The sequence below is a fragment of the Salmo salar genome, chromosome ssa01, assembly GCF_905237065.1.
Source record: "Salmo salar chromosome ssa01, Ssal_v3.1, whole genome shotgun sequence".
NCBI lineage: Eukaryota > Metazoa > Chordata > Actinopteri > Salmoniformes > Salmonidae > Salmo > Salmo salar.
Window position 1 is genome coordinate 97815983 of NC_059442.1, and position 25655 is coordinate 97841637.

Sequence of the window (25655 nt, forward strand, 5' to 3'; positions counted from 1 at the left end):
CTCAAATATAGCATGAAGCAAAAAGTGTTACAACACATCTGCTGGTACTTTATATAATATTTCTTAAGATCTTCAAAAATGAAATGCGTTTGTATTCAATGTGTGCCTTGCGCAAACGTCTGTGTTTGTATTCAGTGTGTGACTGTCAAACCTCAGATGGACAAAAAAGTGGGCGGGGTCAAATGTGGGCGGTGTCAAACGTTTGACTCCACCCACATTGAGCCGGCCCCGAATTGCACACTGTACTGTAGTCAGGGGAACTTCCCGGACAGGGCCAACCAGGCAGGATATAACCCCTCCCACTTTGCCAAAGCACAGGCCCTACACCACTAGAGGCATGTCTTCAAACCACCAATTTTACTACCGAGACAAGGCTGATCTCCTCCACGGCACGAACCCGAGGAGGCGCCAACCCGGACAGGAAGATCACGTCAGTGACTTAATTAACCCACTCAAGTGACGCAAGTGAAAACAGTACCGAAGCGATAAAAAAAAAAAATGTCAACAATATTTTGCCTCAGAGGGTAGGTCACAATGTAACTTGACTGACAAATATAAGTACCAATCTTAGCTCAAGTTTGTAGTATACTTTGACCAATGACTAAGGAGTGGAGAGAATGTCACTTCCCTTGAGCTGGACTTCGAGCAGGGATCTTCTGTGCTTTAAGCCCATCAATGGAGGAAAGAACGTCATCTGTTTCATACATTTAGCTGCCAACATCAGATCAGTTATTCCATGATAACTAGCTAGCAAGTATTTTATATCTCTCAACCCATTATTACCATAGCGCTGTCTCTTTTTGGTGCCAAACATGCATTAAAAAAGACCACAGTCAGTGCCGAGAAATGTTGAAAGGGGAATTCGTGTAAGCGCTAGCTATCTAGCTTTAATTCTGGTCAGATAAGTAGCTAGCTAGTTCAAGAAAACGAATTAAAATAAAAAATTGATAGACAAGTAAATCAATCTTCCCTTGCAACCAGAAGAGTACATTTCTCCGAAAACGTAAGTAGATAACTATTTCAGGGTTATTGGTATTAGCCAACTTGCTAGCTAAGACTTAACGTTAACCAGCTAGCTAAAGACGTAACGTTACGACTAGCTAGCTAGTCACATTGCAGTCGTACTAAATCACGTCTTTCAGCGTAAATATGTGCTAGTTATTTGTGTAGTTAGCTAGTTATGGTATAAAAGCTAATTACATTATATAGTTAACTAGCGAACACGGTAACATTAAATGGACATTGATTGAAGTCGACCTTTGCTTGTACGTTGGTATTTCGCTAACGCTAGCAGTTGTTGTTGTTGTTGTTGACAGTGTAGCACATTTCCCCACGCTTGCACAACACTGTTTAGCTACTGTAACTCCTCAACACAGAAGCCACACTGGCCCAGCCACTTACTTGTTCTTGGCTACAGATGGCTAGCTGGCCAACTAGAAATACACGCTCATTTGGTCGTTATCCATAATATACGAGCGGCCAAGACCGCCGGCAAGCTAGTTTTAATTGGGTTCATACTATCTAACGTTATATTAACTTATAGTCACATTATATAGGTGAGTGACATTTGGCAGTGTCCAATAACGTCACTGGAAACGACAACATTAGCTACAAACATTGTTGACCGAATCTGCAAGACTCTTTATACAGAAGTCTATTTTTATTTAGCCTCTGGGAAGTTGTTTAACAGCATTGATTTGATTGTTATTCATTAGCTATCCCACGATCAACAGTGCCATGCCAGGTGGATAGAACTAGCTAAGCCAGGACTATAACCATATGTAAACTGACATGGTGTGTTCTGTATCCTTGTCTGACTTGTTCGTCTTAGTAGTTTGTGTGATACTCCTGTTGCGATGGGTGTATTTATTAGTCAGATACTGTAGTGAAACGGTTTGCAATGGAAAATGTTTACTGAGATCTGTTTGGTACCTGGTGAATACCTCCCAGTTATGCAATAATTGTGCACTGCACTTATGTCACAGGTGTGGTCCAGTCATTCCAATAGTATGCAACTCAGGGGGAAAGTATTAGTTCTAAAAAACAATCAGGTCCAGCTAAAGACAAATAGTTCAGGCTTTATTGGAAGTTATATATAGACAGTGTATGGCTATTAGGCTAAGTGCAAGTACTTGCAGGACGAGACATTTTCAGTTGAAGGCTCACTCCTCTCCATGTCTGTTTTGTGTGATCTGAACAGTCACACCTGCTTACATTATCTGGGTGCACCATATGGGTCCCCCTTCAGGTTTCAGTAGAGATGACAATGACTTGTGTTGTTATTACTGACTACCAAAACCTGGGGGAGAGTCAGCTGTGTAGATGAAATTGCATCATCATTAGCCATGTTTCCATTCACAGTTTTAATGCGAATAAAGTCACACTATTAAAAAAAAAAAAAACATGACAGCTGTGATGGAAACAGGAAGTTTCGGTACAATTTTATAAATGCTGACATACTTTGTTCGTTCGACATGGTGTGATCTTTTTGTGTCTGTAAAATGTATTATACGAGGCATGGCAGTGGAAATGTCTATGCACAAATATTGATATAATAACCATTATTTCGATGTAAGCTTGGAGACACGCTGTGATATGGTTTGTGGTCCTCCCACTACTTCTTGGGAAACACGCAGTTTTTAAAGCTACGTATGAAATACGCTATATATGCAAAAGTATGTGGACATCTCTTCAAATGAGTGGATTCCGCTATTTCAGCCACACCCGTTGCTGATAGGTTTATAAAATAGAGCATACAGCCATGTAATCTCCAGAGACAAACATTGACAGTAGAATGGACTTACTGAAGAGCTCAGTGACTTTCAACGTGGCACCCTCATAGGATGCCACCTTTCCAACAAGTCAGTTTGTTGAATTTCTGCCCTGCTAGAGCTGCCCCGGTCAACTGTAAGTGCTGTTATTGTGAAGTGGAAATGTCTAGGAGCAACAACGGCTCAGCGCTGAAGTGGTAGGCCACACACGCTCACAGAACAGAAGTGCTGAAGCACGTAGCGTGTAAAATTAATCTGTCCTCTGTTGCAACACTCACTACTGAGTTCCAAACTGCCTCTGGAAGCAACGTAAGCAACAAACAATAACTGTTTGTCGGGAGCTTCATGAAATGGGTTTCCATGTCCGACCAGCCGCACACAACCTTAAGATCACCATGCGCTATGCCAAGCGTCGGCTGCAATTGGACTCTGGAATCACACTTCACCATCTGGCAGTCCGAAGGACGAATATGGGTTTGACGAACGCTACCTGCCCGACTGCATAGTGCTAACTGTAAAGTTTGGTGGAAGAGGAATAATGTTCTGGGGCTGTTTTTCATGGGTCGGGCTACACCCTTGAGTTTCAGTTGAGGAAAATCTTAATGCTACAGCATACAATGACATTCTAGACAATGCTTTGCTTCCAACTTTGTTGCAACAGTTTGGGAAGGCCCTTTCCTGTTTCAGCATGACAATACCCCCGTGCACAAAGCGAGGTCCATACAGAAATGGTTTGTCGAGATCCGTCTGGAAGAACTTGACTGGCCTGCACAAAGCCCTTACCTCAACCCCATCGAATACCTTTGGGATGAATTGGAACGCAGACTGCGAACCAGGCCTTATCGCCCAATACCAGTGCCCGACCTCACTAATGCTCTTGTGGCTGGCTGAATGGAAGCAAGTCCCGCAGTAATGTTCCAACATCTAGTGGAAAGCCTTCCCAGAAGATTGAAGGCTGTTATAGCAGCAAAGGGGAGACCAACTCCATATTAATGGCCATGATTTTGGAATAAGATGTTTGATGAGCAGGTGTCCTCATACTTTTGGTCATGTAGTGTAACTTATGAACTTCACAGGGTGGTGAAAGTGCACGGTGAGCTTGATGCTCCTTTCCAATTAACATTGAGGGTCTTACTCTGGTGACATGATGATCTATGCTTGACTGCTGTTTGACAAAAATGTTCTCGCTCTTATCCATAATAATCTCATCATGTAGACTAACCTACCTCCACAGCCTACCCGCACTGTATCTCTGAGCTGTTGGCTAGAGCGCTGACTAGAGCGCTATCTGCCATGACCAGAGTAGGCACATTTTGCCATTTAACACATTTGTTTTTGTGACACAACTATTGGTAGAGTTTAAAATAGGATGGAAAAGCATTGACATTTTATAATATTATTCTGTACAAAGTTAAGCAAAAGTATATTTTGTGTGCATTACGTCAACAGGCACAGCCTTTTTATCAGCAACAAGTCAATTTGATGGAAACATCTCTGGTGGGAAAATGTGCATGTTGTTTTTATGCAGATTTTACAATATTCATGTGACAATCCAATCTGTCGCCAATTAGGTGGAAACCTAGCTATTGACATGTTTATATTGACACATTGGGACAGGGGCAGCATTTTGCACCAATGTAAATATCACTTCTCTCAGCCCGAGGCGAAAGACACTTGTTGGTCAGAAGCTCTTAACATCCTTGCTCTAGATGTAAATACGTGACCAACCAGTGCCATCCTGCCAACACAACAACTAAGTAGAATTCTGTTTGGTCTTCATGTCAACTGAAAAATGTGATGTAGCCTGCACCTTTCCAAGACAAAGCTGTGAATTTGGCAGACTTTCAAACAAGTGTTGTGTGTTTCAGATGGGAGCCATTACATTGAATATTATCTTATTGAATCCGCTTGCCCTTACATGAGTCAAGAAGTAGGCCTAGTCTAACATCCTTTATACAGAGGTCACTTACAAGAAAAGAGAGAAAGGAAAATTAGCCCAAGGAGTTGCTGACAGTGTAGAACATAGGCACACACACATATGCACACAGAGAGGGAGTGATAAGTAGGTGATGCGTTCATGGTCTGGAATGAAGAGAGAGAAGTCTTAATGTTCACCATAGTGACATGTTTTGAAATCACATAAGCCTGGAGGTCAACAAAGCCTGAGGGCTCATTCATTCTGCTGCTCTGAAAGTGACCTGAGCACCACAGGTCTTAAGCATCCATCATAGTCTAAAACTTGTACGCACAGCAGTGTTCTAGAATATTGGGCTGTTGGCTTTCATACTTTTCAAATTCTGAGCACAGCAAGTTCTCCAACTGTCAACACATTGAAATGAATAGATGTGTACCGGAGCCCCGTTGGTTGGGAATTGTGTGGAGGTGCACGTTTGGCCTGTGTATCCCCTGTGGATGGTGGTCTCAGAGCTGCGTAGTCTGGCGGCCCATTGCGACATAGTTATCGCGTCTGGACTATGATTTACTCCTGTAGCCCCAAAATATACTTAAAAAAAAAAATGTTTGTGTAGATGGGCGACACTTATGATGACCGAGTTTCTCTGATAAAGTGATTAGGCCTAGCAGTCATGGGGCTTCAGACGACCAGGTGAGGTGGTGACGGGCTCAAAACCAACAGTGATGTCTCCTTCCAAGAACGAGCCTCTCACTTTCTTGGAAGGAAGGTAGCGCTCTGTTTGTTTTGAGCCCGTCGCCTCGACTGCCATAGAGAATCAGTGCTTCTGAGGTCTCAGGGTGTCATGACATCCTGTTATCCTTGGTCTCAGTACCTCATGGGTGGTGGTGGGGTTGATGGTCTGAATAGAGGGTGGGGAGTTGGGGGAAAAAAAAAAAAAAGTAGTGGTCTGGATTTTATTTTTTTGTTCTTGACTCCTGGTCCTGGTTCTTATTGGGTAAGTTGTAGTAGGCTTAGGCTTGTTCTGTTCACTGTGTTTGAAAACATGTCATCCTTTTTTTTGCGCAGAACTGAACACAACCCAGCTGTTCATTCAGTCTGTTATTCCCACTCAGTTGTAGAGCTGGTGTTTATGTTGGACGGCTCAGACATTTGGTCTCATTAATGGAAGACGGAAAGCCATCCAGAACGTCTGACATGTTCATTGAATAGTATAGCAGTACACTCTGCTTCTATGGCTTAGGCCTATGACCAGGGTGGAAAATGTTAGAATAAAACCACAGGTCCGGTGTATTCAGGATACTTTGAACATTAAATGAACACACAAAATTCGACTACTTTGAGATTTTGGGGGGATTACGTGTAAAGTATGCTTATTTATTTATTTTTACATATTCTTTAGGTGGTTTGGTACTTTATTCAGACAGTAATGAAATGAGAAGACGAGTAAATGGGAAAAACATTGGGAAGGTTGGAAGCAGGGATTGATCCCTGTTCTCAGGTGGAAAGTTGTATGAGAGACGTGTCGGGGAGTGTTACCACTACACCAATGCTCTGCACAGGACATTTTCATATTAATGATTTAATGGCAGTGGTTAACCAAATCATAGATTGCGGTCTCCTTGTCGATAGACTGCTTTAAAGGTAATGAGACAAACATTTAGATTTTCGTTTAACCTGTCTCTTAGAATGGGGCTAATTTCACAAAATCACCAAAAACTTAAAGAAAAATCTAATAAATATACATTTTCAGGTGGTTTGAGGCTTACTAGTTGAATATCCTTGCCATCATCTTCATCTGAATGGAGTGCATTCAGGAAGTATTCAGACCCCTTTTCCACATTTTCCTTCATCAATCTATACTCAATACCCCATAATGACAGGTTATTAGACATTTTTGCCAATGTATAACAAATGCTTTTTTGAAATATCACATTTACAGTAATCAGTAAGCAGCATACCCTTTACTCAGTACTTTGTTTGATGGACCTTTGGCAGCGATTACAGCCTTGAGTGTTCTTGGGTATGACGCTACAAGCTTGGCACACCTGTATTTGGGGATTTTATCCCATTCTTCTCTGCAGATCCTCTCAAGCTCTGTCAGGTTGGATGGGAAGCGTTGCGGCACAGCTATTTTCAGGTCTCTCCAGAGATGTTCGATCGGGTTCAAGTCCGGTCTTTGGCTGGGCCACTCAAGGACATTCAGAGACTACACTCCTGTGTTGTCTTGGCTGTGTGCTTAGGGTCGTTGTCCTGTTGGAAGGTGAACCTTCGCCCCAGTCTGAGGTCCTGAGCGCTCTGGAGCAGTTTTTCATCAAGGATCTCTGTATTTTGCTCCGTTCAACTTTCCCTAGATCCTGACTAGTCTCCCTGTCGCTGAAAAACATCCCCAACCATGATGCTGCCACCACCATGCTTCACTGTAGGGATGATGCCAGGTTTCCTCCAGATGTGATCCTTGGCATTCAGGCCAAAGAGTTTAATCTTGGTTTCATCAGACCAGAAAGTCTTGTTTCTCATGGTCTGAGAGTCCTTTAGGTGCCTTTTGGCAAACTCCAAGCGAGCTGTCGTGTCTTTTACTGAGGAGTGGCTTCTGTCTGGCCACTCTACCATAAAGGCCTGATTGGTGGAATGCTGCGGAGATGGTTGTCCTTCCGGAAGGTTATTCCATCTCCAGAGGTATTGTGTGTAGATTGATGAGGGGGAAAAAAACAATTGAATACATTTTAGAATAAGGTTCTAATGTAACAAAATTTGGATAAAGTTAACCTCTTACATCTAGACGTTCCGCTAGCGGAACACCTGCTCCAATATCCAATGATAGGCGTGGCGCGAATTACAAATTCCTCAAAAATACAAAAACTTCAATTTTTCAAACATATGACTATTTCACAGCATTTTAAAGACAAGACTCTCGTTAATCTAACCACACTGTCCGATTTCAAAAAGGCTTTACAGCGAAAGCAAAACATTAGATTATGTCAGCAGAGTACCCAGCCAGAAATAATCAGACACCCATTTTTCAAGCTAGCATATAATGTCACAAAAACCCAGAAGACAGCTAAATGCAGCACTAACCTTTGATGATCTTCATCAGATGACACACCTAGGACATTATGTTATACAATACATGCATGTTTTGTTCAATCAAGTTCATATTTATATCAAAAAACAGCTTTTTACATTAGCATGTGACGTTCAGAACTAGCATACCCCCCGCAAACTTCCGGGGAATTTACTAACAATTTACAAAATTACTCACGATAAAAACGTTCACAAAAAGCATAACAATTATTTAAAGAATTATAGATACAGAACTCCTCTATGCACTCGATATGTCTGATTTTAAAATAGCTTTTTGGTGAAAGCACATTTTGCAATATTCTAAGTACATAGCCCAGCCATCACGGGCTAGCTATTTAGACACCCGGCAAGTTTAGCCTTCACCAATATCAGATTTACTATAACAAAAATGTTATTACCTTTGTCTTCGTCAGAATGCACTCCCAGGACTGCTACTTCAATAACAAATGTTGGTTTGGTCCCAAATAATCCATCGTTATATCCGAATAGCGGCGTTTTGTTCGTGCGTCCTAGAAACTATCCGAAATGGTAAATCAGGGTCGTGCGCATGGCGCAATTCGTGACAAAAAAATTCTAAATATTCCATTACCGTACTTCGAAGCATGTCAACCGCTGTTTAAAATCAATTTTTATGCAATTTATCTCGTAAAAAAAGCGATAATATTCCGACCGGGAATCTCCTTTTCGGCAAACAGAGGAAAAATCACAAAGACGGGGGCGGCCAGGGCACGCGCCTAAGCCCACAGTCCCTTGATCGGCCACTTGAGAAAGGCGATAATGTGTTTCAGCCTGGGGCTGGGATGACGACATTCAGGTTTTTCCCGGGCTCTGAGCGCCCATGGAAGACGTAGGAAGTGTCACGTTAGAGCAGAGATCCTTTGTAAAAGATGGAGACGGCAAAGAAGTTCAAGAAATGGTCAGACAGGCCACTTCCTGTAAAGGAATCTCTCAGGTTTTGACCTGCCATTTGAGTTCTGTTATACTCACAGACACCATTCAAACAGTTTTAGAAACTTTGGAGTGTTTTCTATCGAAAGCCAATAATTATATGCATATTCTAGTTACTGGGCAGGAGTAGTAACCAGATTAAATCGGGTACGTTTTTTTATCCAGCCGTGAAAATACTGCCCCCTAGCCTTAACAGGTTAAGAGGTCTGAATACTTTCCAAATGCGCTGTTGTTTCCCCCTACCATCTCTGCCTAGCATGTGCACAATACTAAAATCAAACGTCAAATTATATTTGATTCCTGGAGCATTTAATATCCAATGGGTATTTGTATGACGTATTCAAAACTGTCCATGAATGGCTGCAAACATACATTTTCAAAAGACACAAATAGGCATATCAGATTTCCAATATATGATTACACTGGCAGAATTGGGGAGAAGTGGAATAATACTATTATTGTGGGGAATAACAGTAGTGACTGTTGCTGACAAACACAGTAATGACCCAGTATTTTAGCCCATTAAGAATGAGAATTGTTCCACTGATCACAAATAAATAAAATCTCCAAAAGACAAGATTACATAATCTGCCCCTACACCCTTACCAAATCATTTTAGTATTATTTTCCCCCCTCTAGAATCGAACTTAAACTTTTGGGTTCGCAATCTGTTTGACACCCTTTTTTCTCCCCAATTTTTGTGATATCCATATGGTAGTTAGTGTTGTCCCATCGCTGCAACTCCTGTTTGGACTCGGGAGAAGCGACTGTCAAGAGTCATGCTTTCTCTGAAACACGACCCTGCCAAGCCGAACTGCTTCTTGACACACTGCTCGCTCAAACCGGAAACCAGCCGCACCTATGTATCGGAGGAAATACCGTACAGCTGGCGACCAAAGCGCATGCGCCCGACCCGCCACAAAAAGTTGCTAGAGCGTCCCAGCCGGCCAAACACTCCCCAAACCCAGACGACGCTGGGCCAATTGTGCGCCACCTCATGGGTCTCCCGGTCGTGGCCGGCTGCAACGCTGCCCAGGATTGAACCTGGATCTGTAGTGACGCCTGCGCCACTTGGGAGGCCCCTTTACATATCCAGACCAATCATGCTTCAATGTGCCGTGGTTGACAGTGCTGTGGCAAGACAGGACAATGATAGAGGTTCCGTTCCTGATGGTAAATTGAAGGCGCAGATGCTCCCATTTCAAAACGATTTGGAGCACAGTTGAAAGGTTAACGTGCTGACTATACAATGGACTAATTTAGAAAAATACATTCAGTACCTTTCAATGTGTGAAATATGTGATGTGAGAAGAGGGTAAAATGTGTGTCTCGGCCAATGAGTTTGCAGCTCTAGGTGCGGGGTTTATGGATGTGTTATGGCTGTGTGCGGGGGGTTAAGGATGTGTGTTATGGCTGTGTGCGGGGGTTTAAGGATGTGTGTTATGGATGTGTGCGGGGGGTTAAGGATGTGTGTTATGGCTGTGTGCGGGGGGTTAAGGATGTGTGTTATGGATGTGTGCGGGGGGTTAAGGATGTGTGTTATGGATGTGTGCGGGGGTTAAGGATGTGTGTTATGGCTGTGTGCGGGGGGTTAAGGATGTGTGTTATGGCTGTGTGCGGGGGTTAAGGATGTGTGCGATGGATGTGTGCGGGGGGTTATGGATGTGTGTTATGGATGTGTGCGGGGGGTTATGGATGTGTGTTATGGATGTGTGCGGGGGGTTATGGATGTGTGCGGGGGGTTAAGGATGTGTGTCATGGATGTGTGCGGGGGGTTATGGATGTGTGTCATGGATGTGTGCGGGGGTTAAGGATGTGTGTTATGGATGTGTGCGGGGGGTTATGGATGTGTGCGGGGGGTTATGGATGTGTGTTATGGATGTGTGCGGGGGGTTATGGATGTGTGTTATGGATGTGTGCGGGGGGTTATGGATGTGTGTTATGGATGTGTGCGGGGGGTTATGGATGTGTGTGGGATGCAGAGAGTACTAGCCCAATCAGTGACGTGTGTTTCTGTGTCAGTAATGAAGTCATAGTATGTTGAGTTTTATGCCTATGTTCCTGAGTGTCACACTCAGGAACACAACTTAAATGCATTTAATAAATAAAGATCTTTAGGGTTATGGTATATTTTGGAGTGTTATACATTTTCATAAACAATGTGGGATGGCAGTATCAAATGTATGTGAACCACCGTGAACCATGAGTCCTGTTGAATTCGGTGTCTGCAAATGCGTTTTTGGTCGTGGCCAAAAATATTAGATGTTTATTGGATGGGTCACAAGAAAATATGAAAGGCTTCAGCCGGGTCATGGTGCAAAAACATTTGGGAACCAATTACTGACTGACGTGACCGTTAATGATGTCACCAACAGAAATGGTGTCAACCGTGAATTGCTCCACTCTGGCTGGCTCTCTATCCTTTCCTCTGAGTGATAAACCCTGTCTCCCCTGTCCAGATGTCAGCACACTGTTGACTGGAGGGCTCAGAATGACACCTAAATAAGTGTCCAGTGCTGGGTCACTGGTAACGTTGAACAGGGTATCTGTGGGGAAAGGGACTGAACGGGTCAGGAGAGGCCAGATAACTGAACTCAATCAATATAAAGTGGATAACTGAACACATGCAGTGTGTTAATTTGCTTTGAGGGTTTTGCGCCACCTATGCATATGTGTGTTGTATGTGCAATTTGGGTTGGTGTGCAGAGTCACTCTGATATTCACACCCTTTCGCAGTGAAGACCCAAGCTCTCCCAAAGATAATAATTATTAGAATTGTTGGTTTTACTTTTTGCCCTCAGAACAACATTCCATCTAAAATTCAGTTGAAATGGTTCCAGAGAGATGAGAGAAACACGCCTCTGGCCCGGTCATTCCTGGGAACTCTTTTGACTGAACCACTGGGAGTAGTTCAGTCAGTGTGAGATGTTTGACTGTGGATTTGCTTGTGCATGTGTGTATAGGCCTATTTGTGGATGATGACTTTAGTATCCAATCTTCATCTAAGGCCAGACTACGATTTCATGATTAGGCTACTCAGTAGCCTGAAGAGGTGTTTGTTTTGTAGGACTGACTCAGGATTTAGAAATGGCACTCTCCATCTTAGGATGATGTGTTTGCTCTGTTGGGGGAAAAAAGGCTTTGATTCCCATCAATTAGGCTAAAGGCGTCAGCATCCTTCAGTTCAGCTGGCAGCTAGCCGACGTTAGCTTGAAAACTAGAAAACAGTGGCAATAGTACTGTTTGTCCATCTCGAGATGTCCTAGTCAGTATACACTTCCTCAAAATGGTCACAATAAATCTACGTCATAAATATTTGACGTTTTTGCAGAGATCTTAGTCACGCAATTTTACATTGAACTAAGATGTTTGGTGTAGTATTTCTCAATGAAAAAAATGTGCATGACAACAAGTCGTCTCTCGTTGAAAGACAACAAATACTTTATTGAAGAATCCCTACTGTTGACCAATCACCGATGAATGGGCATAGACTTTGGCTCCGAACTTAGGTTTGCCTCGGAAAAAATTGTCGTGCCCGAACAGCCGAAAAAGCCGTCACCGAAGTCCAAAACAAACAAACAACCTTACAATGTCGTCATAATATATGCCTTAACAGTACACAACCCCCACAGTGCCATGCAGCCTTATCTGTCTGCCCACCTTTTACTTCTCCTTACTTTTTCTGTTCTTAGTGGTATTCAATGGTGGGTCTGACTACACCAATCCTAACATCCATCTACATCGAATTTTCAGTTAGGCTAGTCTCCCATTGACCTCAATGCATGCCTAGGGAAGAGCAGTGCCATTCATCCATCCCTTTGCGCTGGCCGCTTTTCAATCAGAGGCTGATCTGGCACTGCATGGACCCATTGAGTAGTTTACCAAATATAAACGTAACATGTAAAGTCAATCAATCAAATGTATTTATAAAGCCCTTTTTACATCAGCTGATGTCACAAGTGCTATACAGAAACCCAGCCTAAAACCCCAAACAGCAAGCAATGCAGGTGTAGAAGCATGGTGGCTAGGAAAAACTCCCTAGGAAGGCAGGAACCTAAGAAGAAATCTAGAGGAACCAGGCTATGAGGGGTGGTCAGTCCTCTTCTGGCTGTGCTGGGTGGAGATTATAACAGTACATGACCAAGATGTTCAAACATTCATAGATGACCAGCAGGGTCAAATAATAATCACAGTGGTTGTAGAGGGTGCAACAGGTCAGCACCTCAGGAGTAAATGTCAGGTGGCTTTTCATAGCCGATCATTCAGAGTTCGAGACAGCAGGTGCGGTAGAGAGAGAGTCGAAAACAGCAGGTCCGGGACAAGTTAGCACGTCCGTTGAACAGGTCAGGGTTCCATAGCCGCAGGCAGAACAGTTGAAACTGGAGCAGCAGATAAATCTGGTGAACAGGTCATAGTTTATTTCTCTCAAATTTTGTGCACACATTTGTTTATATCACTGTTAGTGAGCATTTCTCCTTTGCCAAAAGAATCCATCCACCTGACAGGTGTGGCACATCAAGAAGCTGATTAAATGTCATGATCCTTACACATGTGCACCTTGTGCCTGACAATAATGCCACTTTAAAATGTGCAGTTATTTCACACAACACTGCCACATATGTCTGAAGTTTTGAGGAAGCGTGTAATTGGCATGCTGACTGCAGGACCGTCCACCAGAGCTGTTGCAAGAATTTAATGTCCATTTCTCTACCATAAGCTGCCTCCAACGTCGTTTTAGAGAACTTTAGAGGACTCGCAACCGCAGACCACTTGTGACCACGCCAGCGCAGGACCTACACATCTGGCTTCTTCACCTGTGCCATTGTCTGAGAGGGGAGGGTGATAGGAGTATTTCTGTCTTTTAATAAAGCCCTTTTTGTGGGTAAAAACTCATTCTGACTGGCTGACCCTGGCTCCCCATTGGGTGGGCCTAGTTGCCAAGTGGGTGGGCCTATGCTACCTCAGTATAGCTACCTTTTTAAGACTCTCTGAAGTCCCTTTGTCCCGTGTAAAACGGTCTGGAGATTTTGGCTTCTTCTCCCAATTCTAGTGAGGAAGTGGACATTTTAAAGATGCTCCTTGTTCTGATAGGTTCCTGGAGAACCAGAACATGATCCCTTAACATTCCTGCTGTCAATGACACAAGAGGATGTGTTTGCCGTGTTTGCTGTGGGTTTGTCTGGGTACGGCACACAGTGAATGTCTATTGTTCTCTTGGGACCGATTTGGGAGAGATATGTGGTGGATGATTTGAATGAGAGGGATGGCTGAGGTGGTGCATTTGAATGGCTGTGACATGAGTGCTGGCTGGGTGAGTTGAACAGACGGAGCAGGCAAGAAAACAGCACAGACGTGATGTGACTCAGAGGAAATAGAGAGAAACTGAACTATCCCAAACGCTGTCAATCCATGACTTCAGCAGAATGTCTCTCAGTAGTTCAGTCAGAATCCACAGTCACTGTCAGAGGGGGGTTAAACAATTCCATGTTTACGGTCTGGTCTACCCCAGTTCATGGGTCGTAAGATGTGCCTGCACCAAGGAAATGGACTGGAACTTTACCGCTTGAAGAGGGACCAACACATAACGACAAAGTCATGGATAATGGACCGCAACCCAACAAGGTCTATTATGAGGTCCTTCTCCATATCTTGGAACCCTTCGTGTGCCTGCCACCCCAGGGGATGGGAGCTGGATGTGGGTCACTCGTGGCCCTGTCTCGTCATGGGATGCGCTCACTGTCACATCACATGGTGTTGATGGTACTGCTAGTCTGGATGATGCCATGCAAGCTTGATAGTTGCTTGGCAACACCTCTGTTTATCTTCTGTTTACAATGGATTCCCGTAATATGGTATAGAACTATCTCCTAGGTGCAGATAGAACAAGGAGACTGTTTCACCGGATGTATAAATGTGAAGCATCCGGTTGGAATTTCCACTCCCCACCTATGGTGATGAGAGGAAGCCCAGTGGCTGGCAGTGGTAGAATATGAGGCGAGATGGCACTCGGCCGACATTCTGCTGATTTTCTCATTTCAAGAAAAGCCCTATCGCAATATAGTTTTGTAGATGTGACCGTTTTCCAAAGTTGTGAGTGTTAGGGTGATTTTGAGTTATTGCACACTCGCACCTCAGAGAATGGGTTCTCTAATGGAAATATGCAAGTACATGCTAGAACGGGCCAATAGGATCTCACTAGCTCGTGCTTGGCTCTGCCCACCTTGCTTGTTCTGCCCACTGCTTCATTTGCTCCCATTTAAGAACGTCACAAATTAACTATCTTGGGTTAGTTATAAATGTCATTGGCCTAGGTCTGCATGACCCTGGTGGGGATGTGATGGGCATGTGATTGGGCTTGTTTAGGGAGTGGGAATGAAAAGACCAGGGTGTATAGAAGAGGGAATTCTCCCTATACTGTGAGAGACTTATTTTGCATCATGACTTCATTAACTTCTTGGGGCTATGTGGGACGCTAGCGTGCCACCCGTGGTGCACCCTATCAACAGCAGGTGCATTTCAAGAGCGGCAAATTTGAAACCAAATAAATGTCAAAATTCAAATTTTTCAAACATACAACTATCTTACACCCTTTGAAAGATAAACATCTCCTTAATCTAACCACGTTGTCCGATTTCAAAAAGGTTTTACGGCGAAAGCATAAAGTTAGATTATGTTAGGAGAGTACATTGACAATAGCTGTGTGTAATGTTTTGTCAATTCAAAGACAGGCGTCACCAAAACCATAAAACCAGCTAAAATGATGCACTAACCTTTTACAATCTCCATCAGATGACACTCCTAGGACATTATGTTAGACAATAAATGCATTTTTAGTTCTATCAAGTTCATATTTATATCCAAAAACAGCGGTTTACTATGGCGTTGATGTTCAGGAAATCATTTCCCTCCAATAACCGGCAGTCAAGTCAGCACCACAAATTAAATAATTAAAATTAGAAAACATTGGTAAAATATTATATTGTCATTTTAAAGAATTATAGATTTACATCTCTTGAACGCAATCAACTTGCCAGATTTAAAAATAACCTTACTGGGAAATCACACTTTGCAATAATCTGAGCACTGCGCCCAGAAAAATACGCTTTGCTATACAGACAAACGGCCATGTTGGAGAGATCTAAAATCGAAAATACTATGTAAATAATCCATTACCTTTGATTCTCTTCATCAGATGTCACTTCCAGGAATCCCAGGTCCATAACGAATGTAGTTTTGTTCAAAAAAGCTCATCATTTATGTCCAAAAAGCTCTGTGTTGTTAGCACATGATCTAATTCCGCCGGACTTCTCGTCATGAACGAGGGGAAAAATATATATTTACGTTCGTTCAAACATGTCAAACGTTGTATAGCATAAATCATTAGTGCCTTTTTTAACCAGAACATGAATAATATTCAAGGTGGACGAATGCATTCTCTTTTATAACGTATTGGAACGAGGGTACCCAACATGAACTCGCGCGCCAGAGTCTAATCGGCCATCACCGTTCCATGGCTCTTGTTCGGTCAGATCTCACAGTAAAAGACTCAAAACACTTTGTAAAGGCTGGTGACATCTAGTGGAAGCAATAGGAAGTGCCAAAACATTAATCAACCCCTGTGTGTTTCAATGGCATAGGCTTAAAGGTAATTCAACACATCAGGTATCCACTTCCTGTCAGAAAATGTCTCAGGGTTTTGCCTGCCAAATGAGTTATGTTATACTCACAGACACCATTCAAACAGTTTTAGAAACTTTAGGGTGTTTTCTATCCATATATAATAAGTATATGCATATTCTAGTTACTGGGTAGGATTAGTAACCAGATTAAATCGGGTACGTTTTTTTATCCAGCCGTGAAAATACTGCCCCCTAGCCCCAACAGGTTAATCCTATTAAGGGTGCTCTTAAATCAAAATCAAATCAAATGTATTTATATAGCCCTTCGTACATCAGCTGCTATCTCAAAGTGCTGTACAGAAACCCAGCCTAAAACCCCAAAAAGCAAGCAATGCATGTGAAAGAAGCACGGTGGCTAGGAAAAACTCCCTAGGAAAAACTCCCTAGAAAGGCCAAAAACCTAGGAAGAAACCTAGAGAGGAACCAGGCTATGAGGGGTGGCCAGTCCTCTTCTGGCTGTGCAGGGTGGATATTATAACAGAACATGGTCAAGATGTTAAAATGTTCATAAATGACCAGCATGGTCAAATAATAATAATCATAGTAGTTGTCGAGGGTGCAACAAGCACGTCCGGTGAACAGGTCAGGGTTCCATAGCCGCAGGCAGAACAGTTGAGACTGGAGCAGCAGCACGGCCAGGTGGACTGGGGACAGCAAGGAGTCATCATACCAGGTAGTCCTGAGGCATGGTCCTAGGGCTCAGGTCCTCCGAGAGAAAGACAGAAAGAGAGAATTAGAGAGAGCATATTTAAATTCACACAGGACACCGGATAAGACAAGAGAAATACTCCAGATGTAACAGACTGACCCTAGCCCCCCGACACATAAACTACTGCAGCATAAATACTGGAGGCTGAGACAGGAGGGATCAGAAGACACTGTGGCCCCATCCGATGATACCCCCGGACAGGGCCAAACAGGCAGGATATAACCGCACCCACTTTGCCAAAGCACAGCCCCCACACCACTAGAGGGATGTCTCCAACCACCAACTTACCGTCCTAAGACAACGCTGAGTATAGCCCACAACGATCTCCGCCACGGCACAACCCAAGGGGGGGCGCCAACCCAGACAGGAAGACCACGTCAGTGACTCAACCCACTCAAGTGACGCACCCCTCCCATGGACGGTATGGAAGAACACCAGTAAGCCAGTGACTCAGCCCCTGTAAAAGGGTTAGAGGCAGAGAATCCCAGTGGAAAGAGGGGAACCGGCAAGGCAGAGACAGCAAGGGCGGTTCGTTGCTCCAGCCTTTCCGTTCACCTTCACACTCCTGGGCCAGACTATACTTAATCATAGGACCTACTGAAGAGATAAGTCTTCAGTAAAGACTTAAAGGTTGAGACTGAGTCTGCGTCTCTCACATTGGTAGGCAGACCATTCCATAAAAATGGAGCTCTATAGGAGAAAGCCCTACCTCCAGCCGTTTGCTTAGAAATTCTAGGGACAATTAGGAGGCCTGCGTCTTGTGACCGTAGCGTACGTGTAGGTATGTATGGCAGGACCAAATCGGAAAGATGGGTAGGAGCAAGCCCATGTAATGCTTTGTAGGTTAGCAGTAAAACCTTGAAATCAGCCCTTGCCTTAACCTGTTAGGGCTAGGGGGCAGCATTTGCACGTCTGGATAAAAAAATGTACCCGATTTAATCTGGTTACTAATCCTACCCAGTAACTAGAATATGCATATACTTATTATATATGGATAGAAAACACTCTAAAGTTTCTAAAACTGTTTGAATGGTGTCTGTGAGTATAACAGAACTCATTTGGCAGGCAAAACCCTGAGACATTTTCTGACAGGAAGTGGATACCTGATGTGTTGTATTGACTTTAAACCTATCCCATTGAAAAACACAGGGGCTGAGGAATATTTTGGCACTTCCTATTGCTTCCACTAGATGTCACCAGCCTTTACAAAGTGTTTTGAGTCTTCTGGAGGGAGATCTGACCGAACAAGAGCCATGGAACGATGATGTCCCATTAGACACCTGGCGCGCGAGTTCATGTTGGGTACCCTCGTTCCAATACGTTATAAAAGAGTATGCATTCGTCCACCTTGAATATTATTCATGTTCTGGTTAAAAAAGGCCCTAATGATTTATGCTATACAACGTTTGACATGTTTGAACGAACGTAAATATATTTTTTCCCCTCGTTCATGACGAGATGTCCGGCTGGCTTAGATCATGTGCTAACAAGACGGAGATTTTTGGACATAAATGATGAGCTTTTTTGAACAAAAGTACATTCGTTATGGACCTGTGATACCTGGAAGTGACATCTGATGAAGAGAATCAAAGGTAATGGATTATTTACATAGTATTTTCGATTTTAGATCTCCCCAACATGACGTCTAGTCTGTATCGCAACGCGTATTTTTCTGGGCGCAGTGCTCAGATTATTGCAAAGTGTGATTTCCCAGTAAGGTTATTTTTAAATCTGGCAAGTTGATTGCGTTCAAGAGATGTAAATCTATAATTCTTTAAATGACAATATAATATTTTACCAATGTTTTCTAATTTTAATTATTTAATTTGTGACGCTGACTTGACTGCCGGTTATTGGAGGGAAACGATTTCCTCAACATCAATGCCATAGTAAAACGCTGTTTTTTGGATATAAATATGAACTTGATAGAACTAAAAATGCATGCATTGTCTAACATAATGTCCTAGGAGTGTCATCTGATGGAGATTGTAAAAGGTTAGTGCATCATTTTAGCTGGTTTTATGGTTTTGGTGACCCTGTCTTTGAATTGACAAAACATTACACACAACTCTTGTAAATGTACTGTCCTAACTTACTCTAAATTTATGCTTTCGCCGTAAAACCTTTTTGAAATCGTAAAACGTGGTTAGATTAAGGAGATGTTTATCTTTCAAAGGGTGTAAAATAGTTGTATGTTTGAAAAATTTGAATTTTGACATTTATTTGGATTCAAATTTGCCGCTCTTGAAATGCACCTGCTGTTGATGGAGTGCACCACGGGTGGCACGCTAGCGTCCCACCTAGCCCATAGAGGTTAACAGGAAGCCAGTGTAGGGAGGCTAGCACTGGAGTAATATGATCAAACTTTTGGTTCTAGTCAGGATTCTAGCAGCCGTATTTAGCACTAACTGAAGTTTGTTTAGTGCTTTATCCGGGTAGCCGGAAAGTAGAGCATTGCAGTAGTCCAGCCTAGAAGTAACAAAAGCATGGATACATTTTTCTGCGTCATTTTTGGACAAAGTTTCTGATTTTTGCAATGTTACGTAGATGGAAAAAAGCTGTCCTTGAAACAGTCTTGATATGTTCATCAAAAGAGAGATCAGGGTCCAGAGTAACGCCGAGGTCCTTCACAGTTTTATTTGAGACGACTGTACAACCATCCAGATTAATTGTCAGATTCAACAGAAGATCTCTTTGTTTCTTGGGACCTAGAACAAGCATCTCTGTTTTGTCCGAGTTTAAAAGTAGAAAGTTTGCAGCCATCCACTTCTTTATGTCTGAAACACAGGCTTCTAGCGAGGGCAATTTTGGGGCTTGACCATGTTTCATTGAAATGTACAGCTGTGTGTCGTCCGCATAGCAGTGAAATTTAACATTATGTTTTCGAATGACATCCCCAAGAGGTAAAATATATAGTGAAAACAATAGTGGTCCTAAAACGGAACCTTGAGGAACACCGAAATTTACAATTGATTTGTCAGAGGACAAACCATTCACAGAGACAAACTGATATCTTTCCGACAGATAAGATCTAAACCAGGCCAGAACTTGTCCATGTAGACCAATTTGGGTTTCCAATCTCTCCAAAAGAATGTGGTGATCGATGGTATCAAAAGCGGCACTAAGATCTAGGAGCACGAGGACAGATGCAGAGCCTCGGTCTGACGTCATTAAAAGGTCATTTACCACCTTCACAAGTGCAGTCTCAGTGCTATGATGGGGTCTAAAACCAGACTGAAGCGTTTCGTATACATTGTTTGTCTTCAGGAAGGCAGTGAGTTGCTGTGCAACAGCTTTTTCTAAAATTTGAGAAAAATGGAAGATTCGATATAGGCCGATTCGTTTTTTATAATTTGTGGGTCAAGATTCGGCTTTTTCAAGAGAGGCTTTATTACTGCCACTTTTAGTGAGCTTGGTACACATCCGGTGGATAGAGAGCCGTTTATTAGGTTCAACATAGGAGGGCCAAGCACAGGAAGCAGCTCTTTCAGTAGTTTAGTTGGAATAGGGTCCAGTATGCAGCTTGAGGGTTTGGAGGCCATGATTATTTTCGTCATTGTGTCAAGAGATATAGTACTAAAACACTTTAGTATCTCCCTTGATCCTAGGTCCTGGCAGAGTTGTGTAGACTCAGGACAATGGAGCTTTGGAGGAATACCCAGATTTAAAGAGGAGTCCGTAATTTGCTTTCTAATGATCATGATCTTTTCCTCAAAGAAGTTCATAAATTTATTACTGCTGAAGTGAAAGCCATCCTCCATTTGCGAAGGCTGCTTTTTAGTTAGCTTTGCGACAGTATCAAAAAGAAATTTCGGATTGTTCTTATTTTCCTCAATTAAGTTGGAAAAATAGGATGATCGAGCAGCAGTGAGGGCTCTTCGATACTGCACGGTACTGTCTTTCCAAGGTAGTCGGAAGACTTCCAGTTTGGTGTGGCGCCATTTCCGTTCCAATTTTCTGGAAGCTTGCTTCAGAGCTCGTGTATTTTCTGTATACCAGGGAGCTAGTTTCTTATGACAGATGTTTTAATTTTTAGGGGTGCAACTGCATCTAGGGTATTGCGCAAGGTTAAATTGAGTTCCTCGGTTAGGTGGTTAACTGATTTTTGTCCTCTGACATCCTTGGGTAGGCAGAGGGAGTCTGGAAGGGCATCAAGGAATCTTTGGGTTGTCTGAGAATTTATAGCACGACTTTTAATGCTCCTTGGTTGGGGTCTCAGCAGATTATTTGTTGCGATTGCAAACGCAATAAAATGGTGGTCCGATAATCCAGGATTATGAGGAAAAACATTAAGATCCACAACATTTATTCCATGGGACAAAACTAGGTCCAGAGTATGACTGTGGCAGTGAGTAGGTGCAGAGACATGTTGGACAAAACCAACTGAGTCGATGATGGCTCCGAAAGCCTTTTGGAGTGGGTCTGTGGACTTTTCCATGTGAATGTTAATATTCTAATTTTTGGTGACTTTATCTGCTATGACTACAAGATCCGATAGGAATTCAGGGAACTCGGTGAGGAACACTGCATATGGCCCAGGAGGCCTGTAAACAGTAGCTATAAAAAGTGAGTGAGTAGGCTGCATAGATTTCATGACTAGAAGCTCAAAAGACGAAAACGTCATTATTATTTTTTTTTTTGTAAATTGAAATTTGCTATCGTAAATGTTAGCAACACCTCCGCCTTTGCCGGATGCACGGGGGGTATGGTCACTAGTGTAACCAGGGGGTGAGGCCTCATTTAACACAGTAAATTCATCAGGCTTAAGCCATGTTTCAGTCAGGCCAATCACATCAAGATTATGATCAGTGATTAGTTCATTGACTATAACTGCCTTGGAAGTGAGGGATCTAACATTAAGTAACCCAATTTTGAGATGTGAGGTATCACAATCTCTTTCAATAATGGCAGGAATGGAGGAGGTCTTTATACTAGTGAGATTGCTAAAGCGAACACCGCCATTTTTAATTTTGCCCAACCTAGATCGAGGCACAGACACGGTCTCAATGGGGAAAGCTGAGCTGACTACGCTGACTGTGCTAGTGGCAGACTCCACTAAGCTGGCAGGCTGGCTAACAGCCTGCTGCCTGGCCTGCACCCTATTTCATTGTGGAGCTAGAGGAGTTAGAGCCCTGTCTATGTTCGTAGATAAGATGAGAGCACCCCTCCAGCTAGGATGGAGTCCGTCACTCCTCAACAGGCCAGGCTTGGTCCTGTTTGTGGGTGAGTCCCAGAAAGAGGGCCAATTTTCTACAAATTCTATCTTTTGGGAGGGGCAGAAAACAGTTTTCAACCAGCGATTGAGTTGTGAGACTCTGCTGTAGAGCTCATCACTCCCCCTAACTGGGAGGGGGCCAGAGACAATTAATCGATGCCGACACATCTTTCTAGCTGATTTACCCGCTGAAGCTATGCTGCGCTTGGTGACCTCTGACTTTTTCATCCTAACATCGTTGGTGCCGACGTGGATAACAATATCTCTATACTCTCTACACTCGCCAGTTTTAGCTTTAGCCAGCACCGTCTTTAGATTAGCCTTAACGTCGGTAGCCCTGCCCCCTGGTAAACGGTGTATGATCTCTGGATGATTCGTTTTTAGTCTAATACTGCGGGTAATGGAGTCGCCAATGACTAGGGTTTTCAATTTGTCAGAGCTAAAGGTGGGAGCCTTCGGCGTCTCAGACCCCACAACGGGAGGAGTAGAGACCAGAGAAGTCTCGGCCTCCGACTCCGACTCGCTTAATGGGGAGAACCAGTTGAAAGTTTCTGTCGGCTGAATAAGCGACACCGGTTGAGCATTCCTACAGCGTTTCCCTCCAGAAGCCATGAGAAAGTTGTCCGGCTGCGGGGACCGTGCGAGAGGGTTTATACTAACGGTACTATCTGTACTTACTGGTGGCACAGATGCTGTTTCATCCTTTCCTATGCTGAAATTGCCCTCTTAGTACCAAGGCTCAGTCATAATCCCTCAGCAGGGCCTCAAGGTGGACCCTGTCCTGTAGCCAGCCCCAGTTCGGCTCACCCTGCCCGGCCCAGCCCTCTGGTCCAGCACTGACATAATGACATTTCTTTCATTTCTCCTTAACCTGTTGGGTCTAGGGGGCAGCATTTGCACGTCTGGATAAAAAAAATGTACCCGATTTAATCTGGTTACTAATCCTACCCAGTAACTAGAATATGCATATACTTATTATATATGGATAGAAAACACTCTAAAGTTTCTAAAACTGTTTGAATGGTGTCTGTGAGTATAACAGAACTCATTTGGCAGGCAAAACCCTGAGACATTTTCTGACAGGAAGTGGATACCTGATGTGTTGTATTGACTTTAAACCTATCCCATTGAAAAACACAGGGGTTTAGGAATATTTTGGCACTTCCTATTGCTTCCACTAGATGTCACCAGCCTTTACAAAGTGTTTTGAGTCTTCTGGAGGGAGATCTGACCGAACAAGAGCCATGGAACGATGATGGCCCATTAGACACCTTGCGCGCGAGTTCATCTTGGGTACCCTCGTTCCAATACGTTATATAAGAGTATGCATTCGTCCACCTTGAATATTATTCATGTTCTGGTTAAAAAAGGCCCTAATGATTTATGCTATACAACGTTTGACATGTTTGAACGAACGGAAATATATTTTTTCCCCTCGTTCATGACGAGAAGTCCGGCTGGCTTACATCATGTGCTAACGAGACGGAGATTTTTGGACATAAATGATGAGCTTTTTTGAACAAAACTACATTCGTTATGGACCTGTGATACCTGGAAGTGACATCTGATGAAGAGAATCAAAGGTAATGGATTATTTACATAGTATTTTCGATTTTAGATCTCCCCAACATGACGTCTAGTCTGTATCGCAACGCGTATTTTTCTGGGCGCAGTGCTCAGATTATTGCAAAGTGTGATTTCCCAGTAAGGTTATTTTTAAATCTGGCAAGTTGATTGCGTTCAAGAGATGTAAATCTATAATTCTTTAAATGGCAATATAATATTTTACCAATGTTTTCTAATTTTAATTATTTAATTTCTGACGCTGACTTGACTGCCGGTTATTGGAGGGAAACGATTTCCTCAACATCAATGCCATAGTAAAACGCTGTTTTTGGATATAAATATGAACTTGATAGAACTAAAAATGCATGCATTGTCTAACATAATGTCCTAGGAGTGTCATCTGATGGAGATTGTAAAAGGTTAGTGCATCATTTTAGCTGGTTTTATGGTTTTGGTGACCCTGTCTTTGACTTGACAAAACATTACACACAACTCTTGTAAATGTACTGTCCTAACATACTCTAAATGTATGCTTTCGCCGTAAAACCTTTTTGAAATCGTAAAACGTGGTTAGATTAAGGAGATGTTTATCTTTCAAATGGTGTAACATAGTTGTATTTTTGAAAAATTTGAATTTTGACATTTATTTGGATTCAAATTTGCCGCTCTTGAAATGCACCTGCTGTTGATGGAGTGCACCACGGGTGGCACGCTAGCGTCCCACCTAGCCCCAAGAGGTTAAATAACGAGAGGGGCGTGTGCACAAAGCGAACAGAGCTCCACTGTACGGCAGCTGGGCCTGCTCTGCGCCCTCTGCCAAGACCCTGCCCTCACTGACTGACTGACTGACCTGCCCGTCACTGACTGACTGACCTGCCCGTCACTGACTGACTGACCTGCCCGTCACTGACTGACTGACTGACCTGCCCGTCACTGACTGACTGACTGACCTGCCCGTCACTGACTGACTGACTGACCTGCCCGTCACTGACTGACTGACTGACCTGCCCGTCACTGACTGACTGACTGACCTGCCCGTCACTGACTGACTGACCGCCCGACCTGCCCGTCACTGACTGACTGACCGCCCGACCTGCCCGTCACTGACTGACTGACCGCCCGACCTGCCCGTCACTGCCCGCCCGTCACTGACTGACCGCCCGACCTACCCGTCACTGACTGACCGCCCGGGCCCGCCGTCACTGGCTGACCGCCCGACCTGCCCGTCACTGGCTGACCGCCCGTCACTGGCTGACCGCCCGACCTGCCCGTCACTGGCTGACCGCCCGACCTGCCCGTCACTGGCTGACCGCCCGACCTGCCCGTCACTGGCTGACCGCCCGACCTGCCCGTCACTGGCTGACTGCCCTGCCCTCACTGGCTGACTGCCCTGCCCTCACTGGCTGACTGCCCTGCCCTCACTGGCTGACTGCCCTGCCCTCACTGGCTGACTGCCCTGCCCTCACTGGCTGAATGCCCTGCCCTCACTGGCTGGCTGACTGACTGACAGCTGCCGTCACTGACTGTCACTGACTGCCCTGCCGGACTGGCTGACTGACCTGAATCAAAATTCATCTTTGGCAATAAATCCCACCAAGCAGGCTATTCTTCATTGTCCTGGGGATATGTCTCTGAGCATGACAATTTAACCTCTCGCAGGGTATGTGGGACGAAATCGTCCCACCTAGTCAACAGCCAGTGGAATCCCGTGGCGCGTTATTCAAATTCCTCAAAAATGCAAAAACTTCAATTTCTCAAACATATGACTATT

The 25655-nt window shown here is 43.7% G+C and overlaps 1 protein-coding gene across 5 annotated transcripts in view; it reads left to right on the forward strand.

The window, feature by feature from the left end:
- The first annotated feature begins 361 nt into the window (after positions 1-361).
- LOC106610913 (protein phosphatase, Mg2+/Mn2+ dependent, 1Ba) overlaps positions 362-25655 on the forward strand; it is a 60423-nt gene continuing 35129 nt past the window's right edge. The window contains exon 1 of one of the 5 annotated variants that reach the window (XM_014210596.2): positions 362-524. The gene's annotated coding sequence lies outside the window, so the exon portion shown is untranslated. Of the gene's footprint in view, positions 525-549; positions 1004-23882; positions 23902-25655 lie in introns of those variants that run through there. The other 4 variants (XM_014210605.2, XM_014210607.2, XM_014210591.2 and 1 more) reach the window with 4 other exon arrangements.